Source organism: Rhinolophus hipposideros, assembly GCF_964194185.1.
Source record: "Rhinolophus hipposideros genome assembly, chromosome: 4".
Taxonomy (NCBI): domain Eukaryota; kingdom Metazoa; phylum Chordata; class Mammalia; order Chiroptera; family Rhinolophidae; genus Rhinolophus; species Rhinolophus hipposideros.
The window spans coordinates 52,732,469-52,759,291 of record NC_138050.1 but is presented as its reverse complement, the minus strand read 5'-3'; the positions used below and the strand labels follow the sequence as shown (position 1 = coordinate 52,759,291).

Here is a 26,823-nt window from a genome sequence, read left to right as displayed (position 1 = left end):
GGAATAAATATACAGTACTCTGGCTGCCTATACACTGTGCCATTGTTCTTGGTCCACAATGTGTCTCAAGTGAATACAGTGATTTATGCAGCCTCGAACCCCCAGACTCCCTCATCACCGTTCAGTCTGCATGGAATAGATGCCTAATCCATGGAAAATCTAATGGGCTTATGACTGAGTGTTCAGGGAAAAGATCTAATGTGACACAAATTGAGTACAGCTGTGAACCCACTCACTGTTGATAATTAGGAAATAGACTCGCTTGCAAAAGGAAGAGATACGCCCTACAAGTCAGGAGGGTGTGGGAGACAAGCCTAGAGGAAGACTTCATTGACCAAGGCTAGAGTGTAGGAGTGTGAAGTGGAGGACTCAAGTCAAAGCCCCAGTGTGGGTTCAGAACAAGCTTTAGGGACCACGTATTCACTGCTGATCCCAGCTCCCAGCTCAGACTCAGCACAGAACCGGCCTGACTTGGTATCTGTTGAGTGATAGATTCATGGAATGACTGAGCCCTAATGGGGGCAGGATGGAGAGCAGGACTGTGGATGTACAGGGTTGAAACCAGAGAGGAATTAGAAATAATTCCGGTTTCATCCTCCCTCCCTCCCTCAAAAGAAAATGAGTTCTGCCAAGAATGTGTAGAGAATAGACTCCAAAGTGCTGGTTGCAGGAAGATAGAGAATTCCCTACACTGAATGCTCCTGGGTGAGCCTCAAGGGGCTGCCTCCTTTGGGTGCTGCAGGGAATGACAACTCCATCTTTAAGCATGCCCAATCATTTCCAAACACTGCCTTCCCAAGGTGAGGCCATGCATACCCTGATGTGCTGCCTTATCCTTCATTGAAAGAAGAGGATGCAGCAGCCTGGAAATATTTGAATTACTGTTAAAAACAGCCAAGATAGTGCTGTGATGGACGAGCACGAGTAGGCCAGCACAGAGATTCTAAGAACAGATTTAAAGTTGTGTTAGACTTGAATATATGAACAAAAAAGTCAATGTTCAATTAATGATTTGGGGATAGCAACAGCCACAACCACCACAACTTTTTCCGAATGTGGCACAGTTAAATGTGAAAAATGTTAAGTGTCTTAGACAATTTATATTCTTTTAAAGCAAGAGGAAAAAATACTTTGTGAAGTAAGCACATTGAAGTATAGGTGCATAAAAATACAATCTATTATTCAACAACAACAGAAAACATTTTTAGAATATATCAATAGGTGAGAAAAGTATGATCTCTAAGAATTCACATCAAGAAGGTGATATCTCATTTCCATTGAACAGATAGGGAAGAAGTTGAAATAATGTTTACACAAAAGGAAGCAGAAGCAGAACTTTTAAAAATGTGATGCAAAACTGAGAGAGGAACTGTCAAATTATTAAAGTGGCAAGCATGAAAAAAATAAATATATAACCCAACTATAACCAACAAGCCTATCAGAACTACTGCTAGTAGCAGATGGAATAAATAAAATACTTGCTGAGAAGAGAGTCATGAAAAGAACCCTATTTTGGGAATAAGGTAAAAGAAAACCTAAAGCTACAATAACCAAAGCTAAACGCAACAAAATCTGTTCACACAACACCTTAGGTGTTTCTTGGCTCAGAGAAGTTGGAGGAGGTTTTGGCCAACTCGGGCAATGGCACCAGAACCAGGCAGAAGTTTCTGCTTGCTACAACAAGCCTGTAGTATTTCTATGTTGACCTCACTGCCCACCTCTGAGATACTCTGCCTTCAATTATTTGTTTGTTCCTCTGTACCATAAGTGTTTTATTCATAACTCAACTGTAATACTCTCATTTCCTAGCATGACATCCATTGACCACCTAGAGAGGTCCATTTTGCTAATGTGATCACATCCATCATTCTGTAACAAGAGAGTATGATGGGTAACTTGGATACTTCATAGAGATAGAGATAACCATACAAGTGGAGCCCAAAGTACCCACTGCCTGAAATTAAGCTATTTGATTCTCTGGGTTCAGATTTTCAACATAAGTAACGACGTGATGTGCTGGGTCCTGGGCCCAAAATGCATCATTTGCAGAGGCTTCCTCATAGTTTGGTTTTTAAAAAGTTATATTGAATGTGATTGGTGTAATTGGAAAAAATAAATGCATGCTGATTGTAGGAAAAGTGCATTTTTAAAGATAAAATAGAGATGACAATGTGTGAGACATTTCATATCCTAGATTTTTCACTTAGCATTACATCATGAGACTTTTTCCATATTATTAAATGCTTCTCTAAAGCGATTTTTGGATATTATTCCGTGGTCCCTTATAAATGCATAGTTACTAATTTTAAGCTGATTTATTTTAAAGTATTCTTCTTCTGATGAACATTTAGGTTTTTATTTCGCAAGTTTGATATAAAAAATTAGTTTTCATCCTTTGTCAAAATCTTAGTGTGTATTTCTGATTATTTCCTTAGGCAGAAAAATTACAAAATACAACTGCTAATTCAATAGGGGGGAAACCTTTACGAGGCACCTGAGACACATTGAAAATATGCACTCCAGAAATTTCTCACAGATGGACACACCCATCAATAAGGTATGGGAATGATTCCTGGTTTCTATCTATATTTGACAAGCTGAATATTGTTATTTAAAAAAAAAAATCTTTGCTGTTTGTTTACCATTAAAAAATGATATCTAGTTTTAGGTTGTATTCCTTTGGTCACTGGTGAAGATAAAACATTATTTTATATGGTAACTGGCTATTTATTGGTCTGCCTTTCTGAATTGTCCATATGTGCCCATAGTCTATTCATGTCCATAGTCCATTCTTCTATGAAAATGTTTTTCCCTATTGATTTGCAAGTCCTCTTTACATACTGAGATATCTAATTGCCTTTCAGGTACTGTATATGTTCTGAATATTTTTTACAATTTGTCATTTGCCCTTGTATATATACAAGGGTATGAAAATTTTAGGTTGTCACATTCATCAAAATTTTCCTTAGTGTTTCTAGTTTGACACCATGTTTACAAAATCTGTCTTCATACCAGATCTATAAAATTTTCTTTCTCTGGTTCTTTTACGGCTTTGTTGTTGCAGTAATCTTTCTGTAGATTTTTGAGATGCATGATGTGAGTACAAGTATCAAAATTTGTTTATTTATTATGAATAGGAACAATTATTTCAGCAGAATTTATTAAATAATTCAGTTTGTCTCCCCTGATTTAAAATACATTTTTATATTAAATTAAAAATAGAGAATAGTTTGGTTTTGTTTCTGCTTTTGTATGTATACCATTGAACTCTTTAGTTTTCTGGCTGTTCTACACTATTTGAATTAGTGTAGTCCCATGCAGTATATTTTGATATGTAGCAGTGGTACACACCTTTATTATTTTTCTCTTTAAAATTTATTTTTCTTACATGTTTATGCTTTTGTAGTTTAATATAACAGGTAAAATTTGAAAAACTATGTTACACTTTTTATTGGAATTTCTTTCAATTTTAGGGTGAATTGACATCCTTATCTAGGAATATTACATGCTTCTAATTTTACTCATATTTGTTTGCTTGATCAAGGTATATTTTTCATGATATTTATTTTAATGTTTTATGCTGTGTGGTTATTCTGGACAGTTTTTCATTTTAGCTCGTTTAAGGAAATTATATTAATTTTTGATATTTGTTTCTCTACTAGTAGCTATCTAAATAGATGCTGTCGTTTACATTTGTGATTTATTTATTTATTTATTTTGAAAGAGAGAGATAGAGGAGAAAATCATGCTAGATGAAAATGACGATTTTGCCTCTTCCTCCCAATCCTTCAGTTTCCAAATAATGATGAACAATAGAAATGAAAGAGGCACCCTAGCCTTGGCCTGTGCAAAGTATCAACGATGTTGAAACAATGCAGAGTATTGATTCTCAATTTCAAAGGCCTGTCCCTTGTGAAATTTTTAAAAAATACATATGTTTGGTTCCCATTGATCACCATTTGATCTCTAATAGTCCAAGCATTTCTTATTCTCAACATTTCCTTTTACCTTTTTCTGTCTCAAAATAAATTGTGTATTTTTATTCCTAATGGTTTGAAAAATGTAAGCTGAGCTTTTTTGTTTTTAAAAGTGTATTTATTTAAACGTAGTTGGTATACAATCTTACATTGGTTATATTAGTTTCAGGTGTATAATATAGTGATTTGACATATTTATACCTTACGATGTGATCACCCCACTAATTCTAGTAATCATCTGCCACCATGTAAACTTATTACAATATTATTGGCTATATCTCCCTTCCCCTGTTCACCTACCCCTGACCCCTGCCCTTCTGGTAACCATCTCTGTGGTCTCCATTGCTGTGAGTCTGTTTTTGTATTGTTTGTTTCGTTTTTAGATTCCACACATAAGTGAAGCCATCTGGTATTTGTCTTCCTTTGCCTGACTTACTTCACTTATCAGAATACCCTCTAGATCCACCCATGTTGTGGCAAATGACAAGATTTCATTCTTGTTTTATTGATGTGTAACATTCCATGGTCATACCACACTAATCTCTTCTGATCTCATAAGCTAAGCAGGGCCAGGCCTGGTTAGTACTTGGATGGGAGGTGTTTTTTTTTAAATTTCTTTAGTGAATCCCTGAATGTTTCTAAGACTTGAGATCAACCTATTGTTCTCTCATTATCCATATCAAAAACTAACCCTCAGCTATGTGAGATTAGGATATTATCTCTCCTTCCCTCCCCTGAAATAATTTCTAAATTTAAAAATAAACAATATATAATCTGGGATTTTAAAGCCAGATGGTAATGATGATGAAGATGATAATTGATAATACTTTGTTTTCCAAGAATATTTTGTTTTTTTAAGGTTTAATTTGGGAATTGTATTTATAATTCTATCGATTTAATTCTGTATGTATAACAGGAGGTCTCCATATTGAGCTCTGTGTTTGTGTTGCCATTGGGTTCCCTATGTCACAGATGCTTTGTTCAGAGAAATTGAAAAGGTAGTCTTCTTTCAGAATTTGTCATATCTGTGAAGATGATCTTGCTGCTTTTTGCCCATGACATCGACCTGCATAGGGTTAGCCTACTTAGTTCACCACTGCGCACCCAACTTGGTGTCCGTTCTTCAGTGTCCTTTGGTCCATACTGCCGCAATGACAAAGCCTGAGGACAGCTTCCACTCTATTTATATGTATTTTTTACCCTTCATACCTAAAGTTTATAGGATTATTTTCTCTATGCTTGACATTTATCACAAGTACATGTTTAGGAGTATAACTCCTTCCTCCCCACACCCCCACCAAATACTCAGTAAGCTTTTGAGAAATTGTAGGTAGTCTCTTCATTTTTTAATTCTTCATATGCATAATGCTCTCTCTCTCTCTCTCTCTCTCTCTCTCTCTCTCTCTCTTAAAATTTATTGGATCTTTAATTTGCATTCAGGAAAGAATCTCAAGTTTGTTTTCCAAATCATGAATTAAATTTTCTGTATTGTCAGTTGGGCTCTTTCTTGCTTTAATGAAGGTTTAAGTCTCCTGTTTCACTTCAGTTTCTTTGTAATTCTTGCTTATTCCACCAATTTCTTTTCATTCCTGCTTAATTCTTACCTATGTTCCTTTTTTTTTCATGGCCTTTGTCTTCATCTCGTTTTCCTTCTCCTGGATTTCATGTAGTGTATGTTTTATGGATTATTATTAAGAGCACAAAACAAACACTTGTAGAATTTTCTTTGGTTTTCCACAGTAGATAGTTTCATTAGTATGCATTTTCTCTACATCTTGAAAGATTTCTCCCTTTGTTTTCTATGGCAGCACAGTTTAATAGAGTCCCCACTGGCTCCTTTTCTCATTGCTCATCTTGAATAGGAAGGGAGCCTATGAAATCAGTATTCTCATTGTCCCCTTCCTGTCTACTTTGGGACTATCAGGGTATTTTCCTCTTCTTCCAGAGGCTGGCAGACGGTTAGCTGGTATATCCCTTTTGGTCTGAGAAGAGCTGACATGTTCCTCATCTAAACACATAGGGAAACATGTATTTGTGGATACTTTTGAGAGTAGTTTATCTTTCTTCCCCTTTCTAAAAGTATGCACGAAAAATTCATCCCTTATAATACTTGGCTCCTTCTTCTTCCCTTCTCTTTCTACTACAATTGTTTTCATTCCAGAATGTATTTCATTGTTGGTCCTGGCAGCCCCTGTATAGATATAGAGATTTACGCTAGATCTGCTCTAGCATACTGTTCCATCTGCAATGGCAGGAGAAGGCAATTTGTATGTCGTCCTGATTTATAAAGTGATATTTTGGATTATTGTAAGTATTTACAATGTTTTAGATTTGAATTATCTTTTTGACAGGCTTTGTACCATCACAATTAATCATAGTTAATGCAAAAGAAAAAGAAAAACTTTTAGAAAGATGTTTCATGGAACCAACAATGCATAGGGCATTGTTGAAATCTTGCTATATCCTTGGGATCCACTTTCATTATTTACATTTCCATATTTGCTCAGATAGGTATTCTGGTATTCTTGTGTGGAATGTGACCCAATCTTGAAGGGACAGTGAGAGAGAGAGAGAGAGAGAGAGAGAGAGAGAGAGAGAGAGAGAGAGAGAGAGAGAGAAAGAGATACGAGCTGGATAAATATTTTTAAAAATCATTACTGCTTTTTTAGGGGCCAAGAGGAATGGGTGAGTGGCAGTCCTTACCTCCCTGTTAATTGAGGACTATATGAAACAAATAGTGCCTGTCTCACACATGGCATAATCCTTTCTTAAAGTAAAGGTGAGAATCATGGCATCTTAATTAGTCTGTAAATCGTTGATGCACCCAGAGAACATGCTTATCTTTTCGTTTAGAGCTGGAGATGGTCCTCGATAGGTGAAAGCCTCCTAACTTTGCTGAAGGCAGTACTTTAAGGAAGGTGATGTAAGCACCAAACTGCAGCCTGGGCACTGAAGTCAGGTACTTATCCCACAGTAGCAACTCTCCGTGAAGCACGCTGCACAGCGCTGGCATGTTGCTGGTGCCCAATAGCTAGGAATTGCGGTGGTGGTCATGTTTGTGATTCACCAGGAGTGCTGGCTCCCCGCCACTGGGCACATGGCAGAACTGTAGTGTCTGCTCCACTTTTAGGCAGCGTGGCCCTTATAATGGGTGTCGCTTCTGAGTCAAAGTTTTCCTTGTTGGCTTAGGACCCTCCCAAGCTCTGCTCTTGGCTGTGTTCAGGAAGGCTGCTGTTCCCCCGGCCTGGGGAAACCATGCCTTGTGCATGGTGGACACACGGCACGAGCCAGAATTAGAGCTTCACTGTTTTACTCCACAGAGATTGCAGTCATCTGGCACGGTGGCACCTGCCACTTCTGACTGCCACATGACAGTACATAAGATGTTTTCACCAACTTGATGGCTATGCAGAAGGGAGCTTCGATTCACCTTCTTGGCTGTAGATCTCTAGTTACACTCAGTGTGGTAGACAGCAGGGCCTCCCAAACAAGTCTCCACCCAATTCCTGGTGCTTAAACTACATCAGCCACAGGTGACACACAGCTGGTCCTTTACATTCTGTACACTTGAGCTCACTGTCCCAGCACGCTGCTCCACCTCGGCCCCAATGTTTATTTATTTATGTTGGTTGGCATCCTATGTTTTCTTTTTCGGATTGGTTATGTCAAGAATAGTAATAATAGCTAGCATGTATGAAGTGTTTACCATGTGCCAGACACGGTTCTAAACACTTTACTCATGATCTCATTTAATCCTCACAATAACCCCATCCTATGTAGAATGGGAAGTCCTCTTATATAATTTTCACCTTACAGTTTTGTGCTTACCTGTTTTTCCTTTCCTCGTCCATAACTGAGTATTTTAAAGTAGAGAGCTTTGGTTTGTGTAAGAGAATAAGTTCCCTAAAAGGCCATCTGGCCATGCACCTCTGTAGGACACGCACCTCGGCTTCCGCAGGCAAGAGCACACAGCGGCCATCATGGCCATGTCTGAGGTGGGGAGGGTGTTGGTCAGCAGCAGGCCCACTGTCTGAGTGTCTGCCCCAGGAGAGTCCCCGCTATAGGACCATTACGAGTTGCCTAGGCACGCTCTGCGGCCTCCACACATCCATCCAGCCACAGGCAGAGAGGCCTTCCCTGTCCTGATCCTCTTGCCACCACACAGTTGGACTGCCTTTCAGAAGGAGTTAGTACCAGGCCCATTTACATACCATCGCAGATCTGCTTGACCTCACCTGCCCGCAGGTTGTCTGTCTCCTGGCTGGGTCAGTACCAGCCAGGATTTTGCCACATCCCAAAGTACAGGCTTTAGCCACTGGCCTACAATCCTCACTTCTCCTGTTGCACAGTCTCCACTGGGGCAAGGTCTGCATGGGCAGAGCCACACAACTCCACCCAACTTCAGGGTCCAGGCGCCCTGCCTTCCCCTTGTCCCTGCCTTGCTACTGTCTTTTTTTGCCCTCACTTCCCCACTGTTGCACTCACAATAAAGCATTAGCACATGAGTTTTGTGTCAGGCTCTGGCAAGCTGAGACAGAACTTACAAAGACTAAGGAAGAACAAAAAAGAACACTTACTTAAAAGGCACACAACTGATAAGTAAGTTCAAAGGGCATATTTTTTGATGGTATAATAACTACATTCTGGTGCTCAAAAGGTTGTACATTTCCCATGCCTGGAACTTTCTCATCCCAATCTCTGGCTGCTTCCCACATGGAGTAATGTCATTTCCACCTTTTGGAAGCCACTTGTAGTGCATCTGGACTCCTTTTCAGGTGCTCTTCTCTGAATGTCAGTAAATATCTGAGTTTCAAGAAGGAAGGCAAGCAACTCTTATCAGTGTCTAAGAGACTCATGAGCTTAAAAAAGACTCTTTCCTTATCCAATTATTAATGTATGCATGCAACAATTATTTACCAAATTTTTAACTATTATGTGGCAAACAGGATGCTATATATCCTTTTGACAATGGGAAACCATTTAAAGTTTAAAAGCAGGGGCGTTCCATGATGAAATTGTCTTTTTTAAAGAAGACAACGTTGGCAGCTGTGCAGGTGATGAAAGGGAAGGCAGTGACATTGCAGACTGCACAACTAGCTAGGAGGTGATTGTAGAGGCACAGGTGAAAGATGAAGGTTTGAAGTCAAGCAATAGAGGTCGAAATAAGTAAGGAAGAGCAAAAGCATGAACTGTCCAAGAAGAATCAGTGGGAAATGGTGGCTAGTTCGATTTAGGCAGTACCTCCCTGAGCACTCTCATTCCCACCATCAATCCAAGAGTTCATTTCTGGGGATCCGTCTTGCATGGATTGCTAAGGTTAGAAGGACCCAGAACCAAGATGAGAGTCAGGCACCCACTTGGGCTGCATCGTTAAGGAAATAGCCTGAGGATTGGACTTTAGAGAAAATATTTCCATCCTCAGAGTGAGGAGAAACAGTTTGGGCTACTGGGAGACTCACGAAAAGAAGAGCCCATGTAAGGCATGAGGAGAAGCTCCACGATCTCCCTGGAAGAAATTGTTCTTCCTCCATGTGGCAGCAACCTCTTCTCTGCTCTCTTTGTATCATCGGGCCACTCTGATAGTGCCTTTTATATTCTATACAGAATTGTGGTGATGAGTATACATTATCTTACATCCTTCCCGCTCTCAGCATGCCTTTTGTGCAGCTCTCCTGAGCCTTGTGCAGAGTGGATGGTCAATTACTGCTGAATAAATACTCCTTTCTGACTGCTTGTTTTAGTTTCTGTCAATCCCTCTCTTTGGAATGCCTTCTCTTCTCCCAAACGACTCCAGCTCAACATTGTTATCTAACTCACCATCATCTTCCTCAGGAAACATTCATTGGACTCTGTGGCCCCACCAAGAGCATCTTCCTGTGCTCTCATAGCACCCAGGCTTCTCTGTGGCACTACTCCTGAAATTGATCTCTTTGGTATTCCCAGCCACACTATCAGGAAAGGAACCCAGTCTTATTTATGTCCAGCACAGTTGAAATGCCCATGTAGCACACAGTAGGGACACAGTGAAGGGTGAGCTAAATTAAAGAATCAGAGAAATGACCCAGAGCCAAATTTATTCCTGTGACAGATTGCAAACATGGTCAGAGATTCCTTCCATGCAGGCATGCAAGCCCCATTGCAATGTCATTTGGCCAATCTCCCCATCAAGAGGCAGTGTCTATTTCTGCACCCGTAGACTCTTGGCTGACTTGTGACTTCCTTTGATCAGTGCAATGCAGTGGAAGTGACATATTGCAGCTTGTGGGGCTATGTCCTCAGAGGTCTTGCATTTCATCCCCTTGACATACCACCTAGAGACCCTCATGCAAGAAAGCTGGTCTAGTCCACTGGAGAATGAGCCACCATATGGAGAACTGAGGCAGCCCAGCCAAAATCCATTGCCAACCACCAGGCATTGGTGTAACAGTCAGCTCAGCCAGCCCTCTAGCTGGACACAGCCATTTGAGTGACCCTGGGCAAGGCCAGCAGAGGGACCACCTAACACACCCACATTGTGAAAAATAATAACTCATTGTGAGCTACTGAGTTTGGGGGGTGAATTTTTAGGTAGCAAATCCTAGCCTACAAGTGTCTGGAATCTGAACAACAGAATGACGCAGATGAGTTCATGAAACTAGCCATCTGAGCTCTCAGAATAGTGGAAAGATGACATCACTGACTTTCTGGTGGGTTCTCTCCCACCAGCTGATGCTTACAGCTCTGTCAGAAGCCCACATGAACCAGAAACATATGGTTTGGAGCCACATGTCTCCCAGGATTATTGTGGGCTGCAGGTGAAACACGCTCAGCAGGATAGTAATGCTGATTATTGCTCATGATCATTGGGGGAGCCCAGCAGAACATCCGTGATTAACTCAGCACTCTGCAATCTAAATGGATCTTAACTGCAGAGCTTCCCAGCAACCAGGTCGTTCCACTAGCTAGATATATAAATACTCCCAACTTGGAGTATCCTTGTTTTCAGAGGTGAAGATTGTGGACGCTGCACGTGTCCAGGTAAATAGCATTGTAGGTTGACTTCTTTCACTAGGAAGATGTGATTCTCAACTCTTTTCCATCAGCCCATCCTGGAAAATGCCCTGCCTTAGCTGGGTTCAGGAAGGTCCCTGGGGAGACCTCTGGTTCTCTATTCTCAGAAATAATTCACATCTTTAAAGCTAATAAATGAACTGATTAGATTAACACTGCCTGGGAATGATGAGACAGTTCATTTCCATTCAGCAAACACTTATGAAATGTCTATTACACACCAGGCACGGTGTTCAGCTCTGGAGGCCAAAGGATGAATGAGGCCCTCGAGGAGTTTGTTTTAGGAGAGTTAAATTTTTCTGCTCAGTTATTCCCACTTTATTAAAAATGCAGATAAATATGTGTATGTTTAAAAATGTATCTAAGCATATATTCATTGGCCTAGAAAGGCTTTATTAGTTTGGCCATTTGTAGAACAGTTTTAGATTTTGACCCATGGTTGCACCTGACTTGAGCTGATCGCGTGAGAAGAGTCCAAGGTGTTGAGCTAAATCAACAGGTCAAAGGTCAGAGATCACATGAAATTACATAGACTGGAGACTCAAGCTTGAGGCAAAGCCAGGCCCCAAACCACCCTAGTTGAGGCTGATGAGAGGTGCAGGGTGCATTAGAGAGCAAAAGTGCTGACTTGACTCATTTTATTCTCCTAGGAATGGTTTCTTTAAAAATAAGAGACATTTTCTGTTTCCTTGTGTTGTTTGGATCTGGTTACAAGCTGAAGTGTTCTAGAGTAACCCATCTCCTGAGCAGACCCTCTCAGATTTCATCAGAGAGGGGGCACCCCCAGCTCTGCCTACTGTGCAAGGATACTAGGTATATTGGGTTAGGGCCCAGGGTTCATTAGAAAGCCAGCACCCACTCCTGAAGGATGAATCCTATGCTTTGGATCTTGTCCTTAGACCTGTGAAGAAATTCTTCAGATTAGAAAAGGTTCTTCACTTTGGAAAACCTTGCTAGGAGCAGGGCTTAAACACATTCCTGCTGGGAGCGCTGTGTAGATACACTGTAACGGTGGCCTTACTGGCCAGGGCAGCTCAGGTACTGGTCCTGGTGGCCTCTTTCCCTGCTCTCACCTCTTTTCCTCTCGATCCTTGTGGTTTATATCTTTAAAAGAAATCTTGAACTACTTTTTTGGTGGGAATTTAGAGCATGATTCAGTCTGCTATCTTTACGGGGATAAACCACAAACTCCCCTCTCCTTTGCTACCTTCCCTCATCTCTGCTTACCCACCCAGCAGAATTGATCACTCTTCCTTTTGTTTGGGTCACCCTGGACTTTAATCATCCTGTCTAGGCTGTTTCTCCAACTGGACAAAATGTTCCTTAAATGCAGGGACTCAGTCTTGGTTTATCTCTAGCCCCTGTCGTTAGTGCCTGGCATTCAATCATTCATTCACTTATCAAACATTTATAGATGGGTGTAACAGATATATAAATATTGGGAATACAGAGATAAATAAGACATGCCTCATGATGTTGAGAGGCTTACCTCAGTAACACGGGGGGGTGGGTGGAAGTGATGTGTAACATACAATTCAAATAACCATATGTACATATATATATGAATATATATGAATACATATGTATATACTTACACACATATATATACATATTAAAAATACATAGCACTCAATAAAATTTGTATAACAAATGATATAGTCTTTCAAAATGGTGACCCATTTCCAAAAACAATAAGGAGCTAATGTGTGTAATTTTTGCTCCATGTTTTGGTCATGTTTACCAGCCTATTAAATGTGACTGAGCTTTTTTGAATCTGAAATGTGTGTGTGTGTGTGTGTGTGTGTGTGTGTGTGTAATACATGTATTTGCTCATTAGTTCATTGGCCATACCTACCAGGCAGACAGAAACATTGGTAAGGTGAATTTGTCTAGCCAAGGTTATTTCTCTATTTATTAATGTGTGGGCTACATGTAGGAATCCTATCTGAATCACTCTTTTCCCCCACAAATCTTGTCAAACAGTTTTCTCAGAGTGAAGAGTACATGGCAAAGGCTTAGTAAATGTTGAACAAATGGATGGATGGCTGAGTGGATGGACAGATGATGGGTGGATGGATGGATGGGTGGGTAGGTGAAGGAGTGGGTGGATGGATGGGTGGATGATGAAAGAATGGCCAGATGACCTTTGAATCTGAACAAACGATCTCAAAGTATGGGCAGCTTTATGAAAATTAAATACCATGATATGCTAGCAAACACTTAGTAAGCCATAAAATGAAATGCATGAATTTAGGTGCTATTGTTGGGCTTATAGTCTTTATACTGTACCTCTTCTTAAAAGCATTATAAAGTGCCTATAAGGTCTTTGTACCAATTTTAATTTTAATTGTTGTAGATCTGGCCTGCCAAAGTAGACAGATCATCTAATGATACTTGTACACCATTCATCCTTTTCTATTTCTTCTAGACCTCAAGGACATGAAATGGGGAAATGGACAAATGCTCCACTTACTCCCTTTCATCCTAAAGTGCTAAAGTTTAATCAGAAATAAACGGCTTCAGACAAATCAGGATTTTATTGACTAACCATTTCTATTTTATTCTTTATTTTATCTGTATCTAAAAATTCATCTTCTTTTAAGAAAAGGAAATTATTTGAAACTCTGGGCAATTTTGAGTGTTTAAACTATAGGCTTGAATTAACCATATTTAGCACCTGGTGAAAGGAAAGGGGTAAGGAGCTTTATTATTTTTCATGCCTTTAAGATCTAGCACAGAGATTTTCAACTGTTCTCAATTCAAGTAGGGTGTTTTCCCCCAGGGGAAATGTGACATTATTCAGATAATTTTTTTATTGTCACTATTGTGTTTGGGGATGATGGCATTACTGGCATCTAGTGGGTAGAGGTCAGCATTTTACAACACACAAGATAGTTGCCCCCAGCCCAAGCAAAAAATTATCTGGTCCAAAATATCAATAGTGCCAAAGTTGAGAAGCCCCGGTATAGATGCAGTAGAAAGAACAATGCACTTAAAGGATCATGAATCATAGAAAAGAAAAATTTAATGAAAAGGTTGCACATAGATCACTTCACTTTTAAGGATACTCGAACACTTACCCACTCACCTTTCCTTCTGAGTAACCTCCAAATGAGTGAAAAAGATTGGCTGAGGAGGATTTGCTTGTTCGTTTTATTAATAACATGTATAATTATGCATGTATTAATAACTGATTTATCAACTAAATCATGTAAACTTGTAAGGAAAAGCAAACATGCCCTCTTGTTGGAATAAAATATTAAGTCCATAAAAGGCTAATTTGGGAAAGTAAAAAGCAAGAGAAACATTTCTAATAATCTCTTTTAAAGAGGAGAAAAGCCAGAGTGTGTTGCTTTGGATGTCATTTTTTAAGTTTAGAATTTGTCTGAGAAACCTTCCATTCTAGACAGAGAAATCTGTCTTAACTTTTAAGAGCTGAACCTCCTTTCAGAATCACCACTGTTCTTTGTCTGAAAATTTCAGTGAAATCTTGGGTCTTAAACAAGGAGGAAAAAATAAAATACCAAATTTTACCAAAAATCTAAAATAGTGAATAAAATGATGAGAAGTGGAAGAAAGGCCTCAAAGGAACCATTGGATGGAGAAAAGAAAGGGGGTGTTGCTTTAATTGGCTTTTTAATGATTCCCTATTTTTCTCTTCTGCTTTTTTTTTTTTCCGGGTGGAAAAAAACCCTTACAACAGAAAGGTTAATCTAACTATACATTTTAAGCTTTTAAAGGCTCCATTACAGGACTTATTATGCTAAAAGAAACATACCTGGCATATTGCAGCTTCTAAATGTATCAGCAATGCATGTAATGATTCACTTAAAAAACCATGGTCAGGATTCTTTCACATTATTTCTATGTAAATTGGATGCTTCACAATTACTATAATATGTGTGAAATTCCACTTATTATTTCTTTTAACATAGAAACTTTTATCACTTAACTCACTGGACAGAATATTTGAGCCATTTGCAATCATTAGAGCATTTCTGTTTGGTCAAACCCTTACGGGATTATACTTTGGAAAAGACAGTGAATTATATTCATTGCAAGAAAACAGCAATTTTAAATATATAAGGGGCACCAGGAAACCTTCATTTTCGTGCAAATTCAATATTATATCTTACTTCTTTATACAGCAGGGTAAGCTTTTATCTTTAAGCAATTTATAAGACCCAGCATGTAATAGGAGAGAGGCATACAGCACAGATCAACCTGATAGATACATAGAGCCTTTGGGATGAGGGGAGATAGGACATAGTTGGGATTCAAGGCAGTCGCTTTTTGCTCTGGGAGTTGTTCCTGCTGATCCTGGTGGAGGTCCCACAGTGTTTACTGCTATCTCCCCAGTTCCAGCATGGACCGTGTATCCCAATTCTTTCTGTCCCAGCTGTCCTTACCCCACCCGTTTCCAACAGAGGCTGGCCTGGGAGGTGTGCCAGCCGGGCAACAGGCCCTCCCTGAAAAGTAAACACTCCACTGTACTCGTGGACCAGCTGCTGGGAGTGGTCCCTCCCTTTGAAGAACATAGATTTTTTTTTTTCAAATAGACTTGGGGAAGAAACACAAAATCAGAAAAACAAGGTGCATTATTACTTATTGAGCTGACTTCTTGTGAGTTTGAGGGACATTGTTTATGAATCAAACACTTAAGACAAATGCTCCAGTTTCGGCTATGTGGAGAACATTTTCTGCCTTAGTCTTTTGAGATGCTTCCTAGAGAGGAAAAATAGCAACTAAGGGGAGATTTGCATATATGCCCCCAGAATTTTTTAGACAAAGTGTATGTATATTTGTTTTTAATAAATGATTGAGAAAATTAAATTCAGACCCCGATAAAGATCTAAATATGTAAACTTCTACACTATTGGGCAAGGTTTGTTTTATGTTTTTAATTGTGCCATTTTAAAATTATGCAATTTCTAAGTGACATGACATATTTATTTCCCAAGTTTTATTCTCCAAACTTTAAGTAACAAAGACAAGTTGAAAACTTTCAATGGAAGCTCTTATATATGGAACAAAAATTAAATGATTTTTATTTAGACTTTAGTTATATTTTTTCCACTATATCCCTTGAAGAGAAGATATTTCCATTTCCCCAGATAATTGGAGACAAAATAGTTATTTTTCTATTAATGTAATGTTTTGATAGTAATCGTTTTAGAAATACACAGAAAATTTAAAATATGCCATGTAATATATACACCCATAGTTAACTGCATGTTTGTATGTGTTTTTGTGTGTGTGCGTGTGTGAGAGAGAGACAGAGAAACACAGAGACAGAGAGAGAAGACCTAGAAAACAATGGTTAGTAACATTGCACTTTGTTTTCAACTGGAAGTTAACTTGCATAGACTTAATATTGGAACCATATTAACACTATAATATTAATAATTAAACATATAAAGGACCTAATCATCAACTTTGCCCTACAGGTAGATTTTGATTTTTAAATAAATAATGGAGACTGAAATTCAAGTTCATTTCACATTCAAGTGAAGAACAGTAAAGAAATGCAGGTAGGCCAACCAGGCAGGCTGTACCTCTGTGCACAAGAAGCAAACCATTGGCAAACCGAGGGGTTTACTCAGGCCAGAATGAGCCACAGCCACATGTAGGGGGCACAGTGGCAATGCAGGTCAATGAAATTGCTGGTCTTGTAGTCTCATGGATGAAGGACACACAGGCACACATACATGTACACACAAACACATGCACACACATATGCATGCATATACATATAGATAATTTGGGTGTATCTTGCAAATGACTGAAAGAAATAGCAGCTACTAAGCACTGGACAAAAAGGACAGTTGGTCTATAGTAGATGAAATAAAATGTATAAATATCGCATAGCTATTCTTACTTTACTCTTTGATAGCAATGCATACATTCACTGACTTAGACTATATGCAGATTTCTAGATAGATGTAGATACCTTAAGAGAATTAAAGAAAGAATGCTAGAAGATGAATATTACCCACTTTGGTTTGAATTATTAAAACAGACTATAAATTCTAAAGCGGTAATATATTCATAGCTAAAGCAGAGGAAAACCCAGTGCATTTTTTATTCCTGTTTTTTATTTTTTATTTTTTTTAAGCCCACATATTTTCAAAGACCTCCTATAGTTAACATTATAAGATAGTTAGTTGCTACAAATAATCGGGGGTGATTATAGGAAAACTGTCAGTGTCTGCTCAAGGTCTGAAAAGGCTGCAGCAAATAGCTTTTCTCTTTGCCATGGAGACTGGGGTCTGTTTTTACGGTTACTCTGGAAACCGGAGCCTTGCTGTTGTTAGTCCTTTTCAGTTACTTTAGCTATTAAACCCTCTGATTGAGACAAAAGGAAGGAGGTATGCAGACACTTCCTCGGGAAGAAAATCTTTGGGCCCAAGAGGAGCAGAACTCAGGCTGAGGAGTGAAGCCATGTCTATTCAGCTCGGAACATTTTTATCAAGGAGGTGGCATGCCACTCTCCTGCTACATGGAAGCCACCTTTGAATGTTAGAATTTGTAATCAGATTACCACAGCACACTGCCTCTCCCTTCGCTCCTTCCTCAAAAGATGGAGCTGGTACCCACCTTTAGGTATGGAAGACCTTGCACTTCTAACATCCCAAGTTTCAACAGCAGATACATTTTTTATGAAAACAGTGGGTAGTGGACTTGAGAAGGCAACATTTCAGGATCTCAGAACATAATGGGATTGTTTCACAATGCAAATTCACATTTAGAGACTGCATTTTTGTTTTGTTTAAAAGAAACCAGAGCCAGACATCATTAATATTCTCTCCGTTTTCTTAATAGATCAAATAATAACCTAAGAAGATGTAGAACTCTGAGTTGTCAAATATTTTACAGAGCAGGGAAGAAGTCAGTCGGAAGGTGGAGTTATAAAGAGAATCCTGGCTTACTTGCAAGCTAGATGGGCATCCCCCACCCCTCTTTTCTTTTCTTTTTTTCTTTTTCTTCCAACTAGGAATGCTTTTTCACCTTCAATGACAGTTTATTATTGCCAGCATTTACGTTCATCTCACTTTTTTGGTTAAAGGTTTCTCTCAACGAAAAGGAATTCTCCCTACGAGAAATAGCAGCCTACCTAAATAGACTGCAAATAACATGCTTCTCAGTGGAGTGGTCCATTCTGGCTTGAATGTGGTCATACTAAGTAATGCTAAACACCGCAGGCCCTGGGGGGATAAACTACTTTCAGTGGGCTAAGTGTTCAGTTATTTTTCCTTTGAACTGTTAAGTGTGTCACCCCAAAACCCCCATTACTATTTTATTCCTCCATCCTTCCCATTACTAAGGGTTAGGGCCTGGCAGCAGAATTAAAAGAGAAACGCTTGCTTTTAAAAGTAGCAACCAAATTAATAACAATGGATAATTGTTAACAAGAAGCAGCATTAAAAAGAAAGAAAGAAAAAAAAGAAATACATTTTCAATCCACTCACTGACTGCTGTTCAGTGGCTTTAGGTATTTTACAACAACATGTAGAGTTATTTTAAATCAAAATGGCAAGCTGAATTTCCTTTTCCCGTCTGCTTTCAGCATAACGCGGAGTTTATATGTGATGTCCTTCATCTTAGACCAAAGCAGGTGTGTGGATCTGAAAAATACGCAGCCAAGTGCACTAGGAACCTTTCTGCTCTCTCAGTTCTGGCAAATTAAAAACAGCAATAACATACAGAAAGTTCACAACTAAGTAAGAACTGCAAAGCCCATCCCCTGGAGGTCACTTCTCGAGGCCAGTAATTCTCATGGTCGGTATGACTTCTGTATGACTCTTAACTTGCCATTTACTAGGATTTTCAAAGTTGCCTAAAATACAGGATTCAAGATGGCACTGATACTCCACAGAAAGCCACTGTCATTTTTAATGATCCTGTCATATTTTCAATCTAAATCACACTGATTTCTCTCTGAATAAAAATTTTATGACCAATGGATAAAAGCTTACTAAGCAAAGCCAAACTCAAAAAGAATTCAGAACCCAAAGATATACCATTAATAATTTACTAACAATCATGAAATTAGCTTTGATTTTGGAAAAACACACATATAAGGGGATTAATAAAGCCCCACTCCCATCAATCTACATTGTCATTTATCTTTTGGATCATTCATTCATTCAGTCCTTCCAAAGATATTTGCTTAGTGCCTACTATGTGCTAGGTGCTATTTCTGGTGCGAGGAAGAGTTTTATGAGCAAACACATGAACATCTTTTGGGATTGCCATTTCAGATGCTGTCTGGTAACTGAGCTGCCTTCTAGATGCGACCTGAAGGAAGAGGCAGGGAGAAGGGAGTTCACTCCTTGATTAAGACACCACTCATAATAATGTAGTGGAAATTATTTTGACCCAGGAAGATTAGGCTATTTATATATTCCTTTTCTCTTCCAGTTCTTGCTAGTAACCAATCAGAAAAGGGCAATCCCATAAACTGTGAGGGCTGCCCTTTTTTTCAGTCACTCATTAAGTTGTAATATTTGTGAGCTCTTCGTTTTGTTTTGTTTTTTAAGATTTTATTGGGGAAGGGGAACAGGACTTTTTTTTTTTTATTATTGGGGAGCAGTGTGTACTTCCAGGACTTTTTCCAAGTCAAGTTGTTGTCCTTTCAGTCTTAGTTGTGGAGGGTGCAGCTCAGGTCCAGGTCCAGTTGCCATTGCTAGTTGTAGGGGGCGCAGCCCACCATCTCTTGCGGGAGTCGAAGCGGCAACCTTGTGGTTGAGAGGACACGCTCCAACCAACTGAGCCATCTGAGAGCTCAGTGGCAGCTCAACTCAAGGTGCCGCGTTCAATCTTAGTTGTAGGGGGCGCTGCCCATCATCCCTTGCGGGACTCGAGGAATCAAACCAGCAACCTTGTGGTTGAGAACCCACTGGCCCATGTGGGAATCAAACTGGCAGCTTTCGGAGTAAGGAGCATGGAGCTCCAACCGCCTGAGCCACTGGGCCGGCCCCTGAGCTCTTCGTTTTTTATCATGATGCCTATGATGTATTTAGTATAAACCAGTAGGTGAAGTGTAACTTTGGGTTCATGGCTCATTCTACACATTTTCCCCTTGATATTTTGCCAGACACCAGCCTTCTAGATATTCCCTTTGTTTTAGGCTTGTTATTAAAATTGTAACTGAATTTTGGTTGACTATTAGTAAATTAGTATTTTCTGTAACTTTGTCAAAGTGCTTTGTTTCCCTAAGCAGATTTGGTGGCTGCTTCAGATATATATATATATATATATATATATATATATATATATATATATATATATATCTTAATTTGAATTTCTTTATTACTGTTTGAAAATGGTTATACAATATGTATGTCCTTTGTGTAATGTGACATAACTCTAGGGGTTTATATATTAAAGGCTGCTGTCTTTTATAGATTGCTATTTAAAAGTGAATTATTGCTCCTTAGAAACTAGAGTTTTCCAAACGGTAGCTTGTCATATACCAGCCTGAATGCCAGATTTATACTATAATTTTCCATCAAATTCAATTTTCTTTTAAGAGTAATTGCATGGATGTTTGTATGCTCAGGAATACCTAAGACTGGTGGTTATCCTTCTGTGCCAAGTCCTATTAAAATCTCACTTGCTCTGTAACTCGTTTCTTGGTTACCCCAGCTAAAAGTGAGCTTTTTCTACCTGATTCATAAGAGTTATTGACTGTAAAGCTAATTTGACAGTTAAGATTATTGAGTCCTATAATATTTTTACAATGGCAGTACTGTGATATTCTTTGAATTTTATTTTCTATTAGTTTATGTTTCATCTCTCCAACTACACCATTAACTTCTGGAGGACAAGTATCATATTTGAAACATCTATGGATCTCCTTCTATTCCTAGCTCTGTTCTCCATTCCCAGTGTGTGGTATACTGCTCTGTTCAAAATGTTTCCTTTGATTTAAGTTGAATCATCAATACCAGTGGACATGCTTGTCTGAACTGAAACCATTTCTGATTTTAGAGGACCAGAGGTTAGAATTCCAGCCTAACCTTTCCCCATGGACACATCAGAGCAAGTCATGTGGATTTGCATTTTGTTACCTATGAAATTAAGATGATGCTTCTGTCCAGTCTGAGCATGACAGGTGACTAAGGAAGAGATTGATAGGCAAGCAGGCTGGTTAGTGCCGTGATGTGCTTAAGGAGAGACCCAGAAATATAATGATCCCAAGACCTTGCAATACAGAAAGGTTGGACGTTTGTGTGCCCTGGAATGTGGAGTCAATCTAAGGTGTGAACATATCCTTTTGGGGCTTGTTGCCTGCTCCTCTTCCTTTTTTCCTACCCCCATTACCCTGCTATGTTAATACTGATACTACCTTGTATCATGGCGTTGTATATCATGGTGGAAACCTAGCACCTTGCATGAAGGCACTGATTGGTAATGGGCAAAGAAATGGTAGAGTTTTGAAAATATTTGATTTCAGTTGTATATTAAATAACATTATGCTCTCTGGGACAATAGAGCTTTTCAGGAAAATAGACACAGTTTATGGAGTTTTTTCACTCAGTATATTTTTAATGGAATCCTGTATTTTCTCCTGGCTTTATAACTTGTGCAAAATATATAAAAAATATACAGAAGTGAATGAACAAATATGCAAGACACAGATCTGCAGGATTAATCTGTGTATTTTTATACAAAGGATATTTTATGTCAGGACAGGCAATAAATACATCCTTTCCCTCCTCTCTAGTTTGTTATATGAATAGCTTCAGTACCAGAAATTATGTGCATTAATAGGCCGGTGAACTCTAGTGGTTTATTTATTTGTCTGTTTGAGCTGTTGTTTGGGGAGATTTTGTGGAGGAATTGCTTTTGACGATTTTATAAATACTTTGTCTATGTAAGTTTTATTTGTGGAAAAGTACGCAGTTTTCCAAGATCCTCTTTTAGGTCAGAAAATACTAGAAAACATTGATGAGAGTGTCAAGTTAAAGTTCAAAAGTAAATTTCGAAATTAAATGAGATGTGTGGAATGATGGAACTAAATTTGCCCAGTATCTTACCTGGAGTGAATACTTCTAGAGAATTGCTATTGGTATGGAAAGATCTAGACTTTGGTCCTAAAATATATCCTGTGTCTCTTTGACTGTTTCCATCACTGAATGCTTCTGGACTTCTTTCTCCTAAGTTTTGACTGTACATGCCATGTACACACACACGCACCAAAAAGAAAAAAAGCAGCACTCAGGCAACTTGCACCAAGCATGAGCTTGCTGATCCGTTTAAGGCAAATATCCTGAGACTGCATTTGTGGTCCTGGAGTTTTTAAGGTAGGGACTGTGGCTGCACAGCAACACATGAACCCACCCACCAATGTGAGAACAGAAGTGGGAGTGGGTGCAGGAAAACACACCTGCTTTACGCGTCCATATACTTGCACTCAAAGAGACTTGAACAGGTCCAAGGTTTCTCACCAAGATTTAAAAAATAAAGATGAGGAGGCTAGGCATGGTGTAAACAAAGCCTGGGTGACGGAGATATTTCAATGATAGCTACTTTACGTAGGGGGCCGCCACAGCACTCCACACGATGCTTAAAAAAGGACAAAGCATTGCCTTGTGTTTACACTTTTTATTACTATATAGGATTAGGTCTGTTGCACACACAGAAGAGGAAGTCATTTTATTTTACACAAATCAGCTACTTAAAGTAAATTGAGATATATAGAATTTACCAATGAAATGAGTGATTTGATGTGAATAAAAGAGGTGGTGTGTTGTAAATCCACACTGACAGCCAAATGGGGAAAATTGACAGAGCGCTGTAATCACTCCCAACATCCACTGAAGTTATTGATCCAGAACCTCTATAATCCCCTTCACAGAACACAAGCAATTTCATATAATACCTGTAATAATGGTGCATTCAAACTCAAGTAGCCATCTGAAGCATTGTATCTAATGGCGAAGCAGGCCTCTGCTGAGTAAGTGCAACAACCGGAACACAAAAAGCGCCAATGACTCCTGCCTTTCATAGGAACAGCCTCTGATAAGAGCTAGTTTAGAAGATAAACAGTTCCTAATGCCGAAGAAAATGAGCTATTAATTGCTGGCTTGCTAAATATGTTGTAAAAGACAGAGCGGTGGGCACAACATGGAGAGACTGTAACTGGATTTGGGGGTTGATAAACTTCTTAGGTTATCCATACGCCCGATATCTGATGTTAATTACAACTGAAGGAAGACAGCTGACAGGTATTTAGCTGCTGGGTCATTACATCCTTCCCAGGTGTTTTCCCATGAAATGTTTCTCCAGTTTTACAAGCTCCTTCTCGCACTGATGGATTATTCTGCAGCCTTATCAAAGCTTTGCCAGCTCCTCATTAATATATAGAGCAAGCCGCACTGTTCTATATATCATTGTCTTCCTCTTGGGGAGGGCTAATCTGTCAGCCATTATCAGCCAGTCAGCAGAAGGTAGGCAATCAGACCTGACGGCAAAGAATCATGGGAGATCAGGGAAGGTTAAATGAGGCTGACAGTTGTGATAATGATGATTATACTATAAATTAAGATATGATGATAAAGGAGAATAAAAGACACAATCTGAAGCAATATTTGGTTTAACATGTCTCTCTTTTTCGTTGCTGTTAAATGGCCATAACATTTATCACACTGAACAAGAATGGACGTTTAACTACCATGATAAAATGGGACAGCATCAGATTGAAAACCCAACAAGTTGTGATTACAGTGTCAGGCACTTTTCCACTGGTTGAGGAAAAAGAAAAAAAAAAAAAACGGGAGATAGAGCATATGTTATAATCATTCATGCATTATTCTGTAGAATGAAAAGAAAATAGATCTATTTTAGAAATGTCTTTCAGCCTTCTGGATGGAAAACCAAAGGAAACGGTTAATATATTCTTCTGCTCCCCAGATCATTTTTATCAATGAAACAATAGGAAGTTAAGTGAGAGTCCTCCCATCAGACCTTCTCCCCCAAATGTATGTTTATTAGGAGCTGATTCAGAGACTGCAAAAAGGAGTTCTGGGAACATCTCACTCCCTGTTGAATTTTGAAATAAAAGCAGCTAAAATCAACCAAATAGTACCTGTGTGTGACTTTTCACAGGAGGTATTCACAAGCTACAATAAAACAAAAGTGAGTCACAATTTCCTTTGCCTTCAAAAATTAAGAAATAGAACAGCTGATGTAATTGAATAGGTTATGAATTGCCTTTACTAATATATTTCTTTGGATACAGAGGCTGTCATATTTGAAACCTAACAAAAATTTTGACAGCTCCATGGGAAAAAAAAAAAAAAAAAAGAAGTCTTATTTCCCTCTACACACTCACATGTTGAATCTCATAGTTTCTAACCTTTAGGCTTCCTATACATATGAACAACTGCCACTGTAACCTAAATACCTTTGTTTCATACCACTTATACAATACAAATGCATTATATATCTGTACATTTGGATGGCTTGACAGATAACAGAAAGTATACATTCCCAGTTAAATTTGCCTCCACAGAAGGTATAACTTGTTTTCTGATCTTGTTTACCAGTAAAATCAATTGTGAAAAAAAAAGAAACACCTTAATTTTCATTCATTTTCTTTGACCATGTTTTGGCTGGAAATAAAAAAAAATTATAGTTGAAAATATCTCATTTTGCCCTTTTCTTGTGTTTGAATTTCAGAAGCTGGGAAACTGGGAGAATATAGTTTAATGCTTCAGCTATATCTGAGGTTCATGGTGCACAAGGCTCTCAGGCTGGGATTTTTTTTTTTTTTTTTTTTGCAATGACTATTTGTCCGTTTAAACCTAGGTTTCTATATTTACATGTGCAAACAAATCAGTCATAGTGGAGGTGAGGGCTGCCCTGTGCGTTGTAGAATGTTTGGCAGCATTGTAGGACGTTAGCCTCTACTACCTGCTAGTAGCACTCCCACCCCCATTGTGACAACCCAACTTGTCTCCAGACATTGCCAAACGTCCCTGGGGGTGGTGGTGGGGACAAAATTTCCTCCAGTTGAAGACTATTGATTTACACCAATACAGTTAGCGTATAGATAAACTGACATTACTGTCTGTGGCTCTGTGAAGTCCTCCCATTGATTTCTGTGGTTTCCCTTCCTTGGGTGATGCAGTGGAAATAAGTCAGAGGTATTTTTGTAGTATCTGAACAACACATTGGAACAATCACTTCAGTGTATGGTTGTAAACTGGCCAATGAACTTTAAAACCACATATTTATTAAATGATTACTAGCATTTATCAGCAGAATGAAAATTGTACATGTTCCTTTATCTAGATGTGTAAGGAAGTCATTAGGCTTAGTCTATAAACCTGTTGGTTCGTTCTGGTAATGCTTAGATAAGTGCCATGCTCTGGCATTGGAGTTTACCATCACAGGGGATCAAAAATAAAATAAAATCAGGACTCCAGGACTCCAGGAATGACCCAGGATATGGTAAGGCATTTGAAGCAAAGTGCATTTATGGTATATACTTGACTGTAATATACAATGTCCTCACAGAGTGTGTATATTAAATTTTCGTCATGTAGCTACTCATCTTACACATAAACCCTTATGGTCAAAGATCATTTTGCTCTTTTGCTTGGAAACCTGTTACTGCTTCAGAATCGAATCTCCACTGCATTTCTGAAGCTGGAGAATTGTGTTTGGCCACTTATCCTTTATACGATCAGGCTTGCACAAGGTTTTTTATTAAACAAGCAAAGCAGCCAGGCTTCATGCTCTACCGACTTCCTGCGAGCTCACCCCAGAGGATCAAGGGCTCAGCCCAATGATCCTCACGATTCACATTCCGTTTCGATGACATCTTTTTTCAAAGATTCAGAGTGTGTCTAGTGGGGTCAGAAGAGAGAGAATCTGGAAGGTGCGTTCTGCTCTCTTGTGGGGCACTTCCTTTGGTGTTGGAGCATGGTTCTCAATCTGGGTGCAGCTCTCCCCACGGGCTCTGCGCAATGAAAGGCAAGACAGTCCCCTTATTTCTAATAAGTGGAGTTGTAGATGGAGCTTCTGACTCTTCTAACTACCCAGGAGGCATATGGCGTGTGCCCTCTGGCTTGTCTGATGTCCCCTGGGGGCTCCATGAACCCTCGAAATCCACTTATAGTGCTGCACTCTATACGTGCAGCATATCATCTTGCAATAGGTTCTAATTGTGTCACATGAGCTACAGGCAGGAAATATCCTGTTCCTTAGTCCATTTTATTAATTTTGTTTTGTTGGCTTGAGCCTAGCACTGTATTAGCCCCTGAATAATCAGAGCTGCACAGGTAGCTCCAGGAGAGTGAATGAGAGGCTTTCTTCAAGGGCCATGCTCCCGCAGAAATGATTTGTACCCTCAGGCTGATTGTCACTGACAGAAAATGAGAACCAGGAACATTCAATGCAAAGTAATGTGTTCTGTACAATTACTGGATTAATAATTTTATTCCATTACTGTGTGGGGAGAGAGGACATCGCCCTGAAGATCTGCAATTCTAGTATATTTCTAAGCGTCCTGTTAAGAGAGTGAGCAAAGGTCAGGAAACTTAATTATGCTATAACTAGATAGAAATTGCCAAGTGATAAAAAGAAACATCCAGACAGATTCAGCAGGAAATTACAGCTTTAATAATATAGCATAATGCCTACTTCTATACAATTATTGGAGAGACCCTGAACGGTTCAGAATAACAGGCTTGAATTTCCAGTGATGACGAAAAAATCCCACTGAAAATGACAGTTTGCATCTTGCTGTAAATATTTTTTCCCAAAAATAATTAAATAAATAAAT

The 26,823-nt window shown here is 39.0% G+C and overlaps 1 long non-coding RNA gene across 1 annotated transcript in view; it reads left to right on the top strand.

The window, feature by feature from the left end:
• LOC308496526 overlaps nucleotides 1–26,823 on the top strand; it is a 377,975-nt gene that overhangs the window by 229,321 nt on the left and 121,831 nt on the right. The window contains exon 2 of the long non-coding RNA XR_013993196.1: nucleotides 2,436–2,557. This is a non-coding gene — a long non-coding RNA (uncharacterized lncRNA). The remainder of the gene's footprint in view (nucleotides 1–2,435; nucleotides 2,558–26,823) is intronic.